Source organism: Otolemur garnettii, unplaced genomic scaffold (assembly GCF_000181295.1).
Source record: "Otolemur garnettii isolate 467f Iridium unplaced genomic scaffold, OtoGar3 scaffold00138, whole genome shotgun sequence".
NCBI classification, from domain to species: Eukaryota; Metazoa; Chordata; class Mammalia; order Primates; family Galagidae; genus Otolemur; species Otolemur garnettii.
In genome coordinates, this window is record NW_003852533.1 from 1569412 (window position 1) to 1579664 (window position 10253).

At 51.5% G+C, this 10253-nt stretch overlaps 1 protein-coding gene and 1 pseudogene across 1 annotated transcript in view; both read right to left on the reverse strand.

Annotated features, from left to right (window-relative positions):
• The window catches only part of PPM1H (protein phosphatase, Mg2+/Mn2+ dependent 1H), a 250931-nt gene that overhangs the window by 98284 nt on the left and 142394 nt on the right, over window positions 1–10253 (reverse strand). The gene's annotated exons all lie outside the window — the stretch shown is intronic.
• Window positions 1940–3684, reverse strand: LOC105887856 (annotated as a pseudogene).

The following is a 10253-nucleotide window of genomic DNA, read 5'->3' on the forward strand; positions in this document are numbered from 1 at the left end:
TTTTTTTTTTTTTAAGACAGAGTCTCACTGGGTTACTCTGGATAGAGTGCCTTGCTGTCACAGCTCACAGCAACTTCAAACTCCATGGTTCAAGGAATCCTCCTGCCTCAGCCTCCCAAGTAGCTGGGACTGCAGGTGTGTGCACTGGCCCTGGCTAGTTTTTCTATTTTCAGTAGAGATGGAGTCTCACTCTTGCTCAGGCTGGTCTCAAACTCCTGAGCTTGGGCAATCCACCTGCCTCGGCCTCCCAGAGTGCTGGGATTGTAGGCGTGAGCCCAGACTGAACTGCCTGAAGCCACCACGGAGGGAGTGACAAGCGGGTTTACTGGGCCCCACACATGCTGCCCCCTAGATCCCCAAGTGGTCTGGCCTGTAAGTCCATCAAAGGAAACCTCCCAGCTGCCCACTCTGGGAGCTGTGGGGGGTCAGGGGGACCACAGTTGAGTGTTGACTCTTCATTTGTCACCTGCCACCGTGGGTTGGCCAGTTGACCTCTCCCACCCTTGGCCTCTCTGTTCCACCTGCCACAGGGCACACTGAGGAGTTTAGCACCTGTGGGCTGAGTCCCGTGGCCAGAGGGTGAGTGTGTGGGAGTGAGAGCCTCAGGGGTGGGGCTCTGTTGTCAGACCCCCCTCCCACGTTCCAGCGGGCTGCTTCCCCCTATGAGACTACCCGATGGAGCGGCTCCAGCCTCTGCCAGTCCTCAGCCCCTCCTCTACTGGCTCATCAGGACATTCGACTGACCCAGAGTTGACAACACCAGTGTGACCCAGCGCTCACTGCAGCTCGCTCAACACTCACTAGAGGCACACGATGTGGACATGGGGCAGATCACATTTCTTTATGGAGGCTTCTGGGCTCAGAAATGTCACTAGCTCGAGTCTTTCACAAGTGATAAAGAAACCAAGATGGAGAGGTCAGAGTTTGGCTGGACCAGAACCCGGGTCCTGCCCCTCAGGGCTCTCGCCACCAGAGAGAGCAGATATCCTGACACTGCAGGATGCCCCAGGGGTGCTCTGCCACCCTCCAAGGGTCAGCCTCCTCTGGGTCCATCCTGCCTCCCTAGCTGTGACCTCCTTCTGAGATCCACCCCAGGCCGGAGGTGACCACCCTCTCCCATCTTCTAAGACCCCATAATACGCTATAAAAGTGTTGAACTCTAGTGAATTTCCACCCAGACAATTTCCAGGGACAAAAATAGTGAAATGAGAACAAATGGGAGCGACCCAGAAGAAAAGCGAGTGCACCCAGGGAGATGCACCCGAGAGGCTGCTCTCTCTGGAGCCGCTGTGGAGAGGCGCCGTCTGGGGACACCGATGTCTCCTGGCTTGTGTCCTACTTTGCCAAGAGGGAAAATGTGTGCTGGAAATCTAGGTGTGCCCTAAATTAGCGAGTGGAGATGGCGGCTGCAGACACTAGACAGAGCCAGACCACCGGTCTGGAGCAAATCCGTCTCATGTGTCGGGTGAGAGCCACACAAAAACATTCTGTGCATCTGGAGGCTCAGCCGGCAAAGGAGTAAAAATGCATGACCATAAAAACTGGACTCAAGGCCGTGCGACTTTGGGTGTAACAGGAGCACCAGGAAAACCACACTTTTACCGACCAAATTAGAACCTGCAAGACCTTTCTCTCTTCCTTTCCCTCCTTCGTTTCTCTGGGCAAATACTCCCCTAGCACCCCCCACTTTTTTTTTTTTTTTTTAACTAAAACAGTTAACAATTTTATTTTCACATTTCACAATACAAATGAAAACTACCCCCTTTTTTGGTTCCACTTCTTCCCTTCAAAACTATTCTTATTCTCTCTTTGATAGGAAGGGGGAGCAAGTTCTCCTTATCATGCTATTAAGAAAACCCCCAGCATCACAGCACCATGATCTCCTGGTGAAGCAGAACAAGTAACATAAAACTAACATAAAGAAAACTCCCCCCTTCCCTCATCTGTCTGGTCAAGTCATTCCAGGACCAGTGGGCACCAACATGGGACCAGCAGGAGGTCTCATCACTGGGGGCCCAGCATCATTGGCATGTGACCTCCTGGGGTGGCCTCATTCCAGGAGCAGGTCCCACTGGCATCATCCCAGGAGGAGGATTCACCATCGGCATCATGGGAGGGCCCCACATTTGGGGTGCTGGCATCATGTCAGGAGGACCTGGAAGATTGTGGGGAGGTGGAATCACGGCCCCTGCAGGAGGAGGAGCAGAGAATGGAGCAGGAGGCACTTTCCCTGGTTGAAAAGCGGCTGTTGTTTTGTCCATCGGGCTCTGGGCCTGCTTTTCCATCCACTTCTTATACCGGCCCCTCATGTTCTCTTGGTGCTTCCTCCCACTGCAGCGTGTCTTTCTCACGGATGGAGAGTCATGGGTGAGACATGTATCGCAGGAGTCACAATAAACTTGGGCATATTCCCTCCTGGCTGTTGGCGACTCTGTTCTGAGACGTCCGGAAATGACACACACATATGGTGCAAGGTCCAGCAGGGAAGTGGAGTCAGGCTATACTGCACGGACCCTACAGCCCAGGGTCACCTCTTTCTGCACAGACAGGGGCGCTTCAGTCAGGGGGTAGCAGGGTAAGGAGGCTGAAGGGAGTGGCTGGGGGAGGCATGGGGACAGCTGGGGGCAGGCAGTGTGGGCAGAGCAGAGCGTGTATGGAGGTGGTGGGGGCTCAGCCTGCAAGGAGAGGGAGGAGGGCTGTGCACGTGTCTAGGGGGCTCAGGTGAACTTGCCAGCCTGCCTGACGGGAGCCTGAAGGGAGCAGGTTGTTCTTCTCTCACAAAGGCCATCCCTGTGTGTCGCAGCTGCAGTGATACGGGACAGAGCTGGGGAAAGCCAGGGCCTGATGCTACTGTTCAGTGACAGATGTCACAGTGCCTGGCAGAAGGGACAATGGAGAAAGAGGGAAGAGGAATCCCAGGTGAGGTGTGGAGCCAGGATGGACAGGACGTGCATCAGGATGGAGCTGGGTGGGGGTGGAGGCCACATTCACCGAGTGCCTCTGTGTGCCGGGGACTGGGAGTGGGTGTGTCCCCAAAGTAGCAGTGTCCATCCCATTCCAGGTCCCAGTGTACCTGCCACTAACAGTGTCATCCTAGACTTGTGCAGCTACTTGTCTAGGCCCTGCTGGAGAATACAGGAAGGTCTGTGATGGAAGCATTGTGTGGGCTCTTCCAACTGCAATATTGCTTAGAAGCAATTTTAGGAAGGGTCTATGCAGACTTGAGCCTGCTTCTGGAAGAGCTTTGAGGGGATTTGATACCTCCCACAAATGAGCTCCGGCCTGTTAGGGAAGAGAGAGGGAGGGAGGTCCAGTTACACTGAGGTGTGAAGAGTGAGGTGAGCGCCCAGAGAGGGGAGACCCTGGGACCCTCAGCACACAGAAGGGCTTCAGTAAACGGGTGCCTGCCTGGGATGGGGTGGGGTGGGGGGCAGGAAGGCCACAGGAAAAGTGATGCTCAAGCTGACCCCTCGAGGGGACACCCAGAGGAGAGGGGCACACAGCACGGGGAAGGGGCAGGACAGCCTGGTCCCGGGAGACCAAGTGTGCCGCCTGGCGTTACCAGGGCCCAGGGCGTGAGGACGAGAAGTGACTGGTGATGCACAGAGACAAGGAAGAGGCCAAAGAGTCTGGACAAGAAGCCGGGGAAGGGCTTTCCATGAGGAGGTGCGGTGGCTACCCCATGCTGAACCGTTCTTCAGGACAGACTGCCAGGTACCAGAGACATCCCTGCAAGGGACCCAGGTGAGGCTACTATATGGAGGGGACAATGGATGTAGCTGGTTATTGACAGGAATTGGTGACATGTTGGGGTAGGGCAGGGGAGTAGGTGGGGTCAGGGTAGATCATCCTGGGTGTCTGGGTAAGTGATGGGAGCTCCGTGGCACCTTTGACCCAAACTGGGGACACAGGAGAAAGGGCACTGAACAAAAAGGTTCCTTCAGTTCCAGACACTTTAAGTGTGAGGTCTGCAGGCTATCTTATTTATTCATACTTTCTCTTGTGCCAGAGAGGATTCAAAGGGAGATTATATAAATACACAAATGATATAAAATGAAAATAAACATGTGGAAAATAAAACTAGAAAGTTCAGAGAGAGGGAGGAGTTAAGTTAATAGGGGCACAAAACACACGCTCTGTAAGCCCCTCACATTTATTAGAAGCGGGTCACAAATGCTTCCCAACCGGCCACACAGACAACCAGGCTGTCTACACAACTCAGGGTCCAAAATGAAAAAAACCCCAATTACCCTGTCCCCACTCCCCAAACTTTCTCAGAAGTGCACGCATGAGGAGAGTTCTCCGTGGTCTGTAAAATGGGGGCATTGTGAGGATGGAAAGCAGCCTGCGGAGGGGCACACCCGAGGTCTGGTTTATCCAGGGACAGATTTGGGGATTTCTAGATGGCTGTGAGGCCTGGAAACAATCCCTAAGAACTGTGTCTCTCATGCAGAATCTTTCAGAAACACCAAGAGACGGCAAGTCCACGGTCACCCTGCCTGGCAAACACCTGGAAAGCGGTTTCTCTCTGAGCCAAGCCCGTGGGCTGCAGGGGACGCAGTGACCCGTCCAGGGAAGATCAAGTCCAGCCCCCGAAGTTCTGCAGAGGGAGGGTTGGTGACATGAGCTGGTGGAGACAGCGGACGCAGGTGGTCATGGGGCTGACAGATGGGAGAAGCTGGCTGAGGAGGGACCCTCAGCATCTGCGTTTCAGGGTTAGGTGTGAGGGGGAACCTCAGAGAAGGGGAAAGAGAAACCCGGAGAGAGTGAAGTCCTGAGAGCTGAGCAGAGACATTTCCAGAGCAGCTGGGCGTGTCTTTACTGCGCTGCCTTTAATCTCTCTGTAAGTGTGTATTTTAGGGCAGGCAATGCTAGTTGCAGTGACAGACAAATCCTAAGTCTCTCAAAGGCCTGGAAGGACATGTTTATTCCACATAAGAAACTCAGAGGCCGGTGGGGTGGGACGCGCAGGAGGGGCAAAGCCGAGGTTGCAACCCAAAGCCATCGTGGCTTGTCATCTGCTGGCAGACAGAGGGAGAAGAAACAGGACAGTCGTTGTGGTGGGAGAGCAGCTAGTTAGCTCGACCATACGGCGGGACATGTGGCAGGCGGGGGGCGGCGTATTCCAGAGAAGTGACAGGGACAGAATCACAGAATCATGAGGGGAGAAGTGGAGTGAGGGAATGCAGATTTGAGGGAGCGTCTCGGATGTGAAGCGGACCGGTGAAGAGGGAGATGAGGTGACTCTGAGGGTGCTGCCAGCAAACAGGAGGGGGGTGGGCAAACCCAGATGTGGGGGTAGAGAGGCTGGAGAGAGAAGGAGGAGGGGGGCCGAGAATGCCAGGGGAAGAAACCAGGTCTCCCTGAAGCTGAATATGGCAAATGTGAATCCCGTGAAACACCAAACAGTGAAAGACCAGACGGCTGTGTGGCTTCTCAGGACTGTCGCCTGATGTCTTCTGGGTCTAACCTGGAACATGTGTGGTTTGCACAGCTCGTTTTGTATCTTTATTTGCTCACACATCACACACACATATGCCAGGGGTTCCTGTCCTCCAGCACAGTGGGACACTCCCAGTGCAAACCCTGGAGAGTTCTTATAGTGTGGAGATGTTGGGTTGACCAGAAGACTGCTTGCTGGCAAGCCAGTAACCAGCAATTACTGCCTTGGCATAGTGGAATTGTGTCTCCACTGCAGAAAAACAGTGACCCCAGAGGTTCTGGTCAACTTGCCTGTACCTTTCCGGGTGAACACGGTGACTGCAGAAGCTGTGTCCCCATACTGAACCCCACTTCAGCCTTGCACGTGGCAGAATCATGATGGATGTGACACATAGATGTGGCTTGTGTGTGACAATTGGTCTCCAGCTTGGGGAGAAAGGGTGTGGCTGCCCAGGCACCAACAAAGCCAGCCTGTGGCCTGAACAGACTTAGCTTGCCTGGACACTGTCCACCAGCCAAATGGTTAAGCATTTGTATGAAGATCAGTTTGTGGGGCTTTTTATTTATTTATCTTTTGTTTTGTTTTTTGAGACAGAGTCTCACTATGTCGCCCTTAGTAGAGTGCTGTGGTGTTACAGCTCACAGCAACCTCAAACTCTTGGGCTTAAGTGATTCTATTGCCACAGCCTCCCAAGTAGCTGGGACTACAGGTGCTTGCCATAAAGCCCGGCTATTTTGTTGTTGTTGTTGTTGTTGTTATTTAGCAGGCCCGGGTTGGGTTTGAACCCATCAGCCTCGGTGCACGTGGCCGGCGCTGTCACTGAGCTATGGGCACTGAGCCTTCTGTCTGTTTTAAGCAGGGGGCCTCTGGCTATGGTCTCACTTAACTAAAGGGTGTGTCTGTGAAGTATATGATACAGCGTGTCTGTGAAGTATATGATACAGTGTGTCTGTGAAGATATGAAGTGGTGTCTCAGACCACCTCTTAGCATTGAGACCTGGTGCAGTGTGCTTGGAGGAAGGACTGTGTGTCCTTGAAATCAGTGGCGATTGTGACCTGCCAGCTCTGAATCTCAAAGAACAGACTGGAGGGTGTGAGGGGAGGGAAAACAACCACCCCAAGTCTGGGACGCGGAAAAGCTGCAGAACAGGAGTAAAGCACAAGCAGAGCGATCGGTGTGAGAAAGGATTTCACGAATCCCGTTTCTGCAGGCAGCCTGGTGGGCCGCAGTGGAGAGGGGGTTCCCACTGCTCAACTCTGAAAGCCTGAGTGCCACTGGAAAAGAGAAGCCAGGGTCCACCGGCCCAGTGGCAAAGCACGGCCCGGGGTCAGCATGGGCTCCGGCCGAGGGGCGAGGCTGGGGGCTTGTGGTGCAGCTAACCTCCCCAGAAAGCAGAGACCTCGACTTCACAGTTCAATCTTGCAAGAATAAGAAAAGGACCTCCCATGTTTTTTGAATGCCTGAGAGCCTGGAGGCTTTGCTGGAAAACAACTTTTTCTGTGTTACTTAGAGACAATCACTGCTTGCCAAAACACTAAAAAACAACCGAACCAAACAAAAAAACAACTTAAAAATCACAAAACCTGAGAGCTGGAAGGAATATTACAGGCTGTCTAGAGTGCTCCAAAGCAACCTAATTATTGTAAACTGGACACACACATATGCTTCTAGGGAGGGTACCAACTTGAATTTAGCTTGGTTTTTGGGTCCAATCTGCTAAGAAAACAGCTGTAGGGTCCAGAGCTGATATCTGCCAGCAACACCGGCTAAGATGAGTTATATTCTACACTGGGGTCCTAGGGCAGCTCAGGAAGGCCACCGACAAAGTTCATGACACAAACTTTTACATAGCCCCAAAGCCCTCATAGCCCTTTCATATTTAAGCTGTAGTGCATAACTTATTTCATTTTGTATCTTATTTTTCTGATGAACTAAGATTGATCACAGTGGCAAGGTTTACTGTTTGTAGCAGTTGCAGTAGTAGGAATGACAGGACGTATTGATACGCGCTGTGATAACCCCCGTTGCTCAGTGCTCCCCACGTGGCAGGCAGGTGAACGCCTCCACGGCATCTGATGAGCACATCGTGTTTAACGCCTTCACACGGAGTACGTGTTTTACTGATTTCACTTATTTAGCAGCCTCCCCCTAGTGCATTGTGAGGTTCATAAGTGCAGAGGTTTTTGTCTTCATTATTAACTAAGTCTCTAGTTCCCGTAACAGTGCCTGGCACATGGGAAGCCTGCAAATATTTATTGAATTGAATCAACTCATTTAATCCTCACAGTGACTCCATGGTGTGGCAGTTACAATATAGGTTACAATTCCTATATTCCCGATGAGGCAACTGGAACACAGAACAATTAAGTAAGTTGCTCAAGGCTGCACAGTAAGTGATGGAGCTGGGACGCAATCCCGGGCCACCCGGCTCCAGACCCTGCCTTTTAACCAGTATCTACATTTCCGACTTCCTAATTAACACATTGCTGACCTGCCATGAGTTAGCCCAGGTGTCCTCAAACTACGGCCTGCAGGCCACATGCAGCCCGTGAAGGACATTTATCCAGCCCGCCGGGTGTTTTTGCTGCCGCTGCCTGTCCTGCTTAGCAGCCGACTCACCCCAGGGCCTGCAGTCCAGCCCTCCCACGGTCTGAGGGACAGTGAACTGGCGCCCTGTTTAAAAAGTTTGAGGACCCCTGTTAGCCAGTTGACACAGTTTCTGAATAAACCTGCTGGTCAACAATGTGTTAACACAGCAGCTGTTCCCTGATCCATTTCTCCTCGTCTCAATTCCCAGTTGTCCCAGATTTGGCAGGCTCTAGTCTTTCTCCCCTTCTCATCGCTCAGCTGCTTATAATACAGAATCATTCAGTCCTCTGACATCTTAACACAGTACTGCCCAGCAATTTTATGCAGAGACTGTCCCTATCACAGGGAACTTGGGACTGGTCAGCAGTATGTTAATCCAGCTGGCAGCTCACATGCCGGGAGTGCTTACTGAATGCCAAGCCCTGGGCCTTTCTGCACCCTCATTAATAGCCTCCAGTGCAGAACTGCTGTGTTCATGAGGGCGCAGAGAGGCCCAGGGTGGAGCTTGGCATTCAGTAAGCACTCAGGCCATCCGCAATCATGTAGATGAGCAAGCCACATCTTAGCAGCATCCTGGACCTTGGCCAAAGTCATCCTGTAAGTTGTGTAGCCAGAGTTCAAACTTCAGGCCCAGGTGGGTTCAAGTGCACTTGTTCTTGGGTCACTACAGAAGTTTTAAGACAGCCTGTGTTATGATCCTTTATTTCACTTCCAAGGAACGGCACCGAACTGTCTTTTCTGATTCACCTGTACAAGTGTCAACTTGCTCGGTCCATCGTGCTGCTGGGAGGGCTGCATTTGTGTCTATCTGTGCAGATTTTACATTTTTTGATTTTTGTGTATCTCAAAACTTTCTTAATGGCCCACATATGACCACTGCCCCATTCTGGACCTGAGAAGCCCCCAGACAGCCACTGCACACTTTAGCTACATGCTGCCCTTAGCTGTTCTCTGAAAATTTTATTTTAGATTTTATCTAATTTTTAAAATTTTACATTATCTTTTTTCATAACCCATTTAAGCTTTGAGTTATTAAAGCAAACCATCTCTAAGTCAAAGTGCCAGCAGCCTGTGGCATGGAGGGGGCCTGGGCCAGGGCCACCAACTGAACCAGCCACCACTGAGGAGAAACCCTCTTCTTCTCACAGGAGGGGCGCCAGCCAGCTGTGGCTGTCACCAAGGGATGTGCTAACACCCTTAGGAAGGGATCCTGTGTTCATTCTTAGGCTCTTCACCCCCAATAATGGCTGAAAATTTCAATCAGGGAGAAAGCAAGTTCGCAACAACTCTCCAAGATGCGTCCCAGTCCCACCAACTGCCCGTGGGAGCACTAGTCCAGCCTAGGAGAAGCTGCTGGTGCCAAGCAGACACCAAGTGGAATCTTAGCAGGGCCGAAGTGAATCCTCAAAGACAGGTGATGTCCTGGGTTCCCGCACGAGCCTCCACCAGTGCAAAGTTGAGAAAGGCGATTTCTGTGGGGCCTGTTCTCCTCATTAGTGAAAAATCAAAGGGGGGCATCTGGAGTAGACATGTGGTCCCCATAGTGCTTATACCATGAGAACCTGGGGTGCTCTTCGATAATAAAGACTTCTGGCCTCAGCACAATGATTCTGACTGAATAACCTCAGAACAGGGGTCATAATGTTTTTTCAAGTCCCCCAGGTAAGTGCATAGATGACTTCTTATTTATTATCTGTCCCTTAAGGGATTAAGTGCTATCTCCCATCTCATGCACCCTGGCCCCGGGGAACTGATTTTGGTGAACAATTAGCAGTTTCGGCCACCAGCAGGCATTGAGTGGAGGGGAATTCATATCAGATCCAGTTAGTAATGGTGTCTTCATTCACTTTTCATACATTTTCCTCATCGTTCTGATGAAACTATAACTTGGATATCACTATCTCTCTTTTTCTTTTTTTAAGGCCCAAACACCAATTATCTCTTTAATTGAGTTACTGTTAGTTACAGGAGAAATGCAGTAAGTTGAGTTCAGCTGTCAAAGGCAGTGAAGAAAGAGCTACGATCCCCTTTCATCCTGGAGAGGGGCACGTTGGAATAACAACAAGCCTACGGGAAACAGCCCACCAAGCGCCTGTCTGTAGAAAGTTCATCGCGGAAAGCAAGGCTCACTTCCTGCTAAAGAAGAAAGAGTCTATTAACTAGGTGGGATAATCACTTCTGTTCTTTTGAGGTTATTTTTAAATTGTCATAGTTACGTTG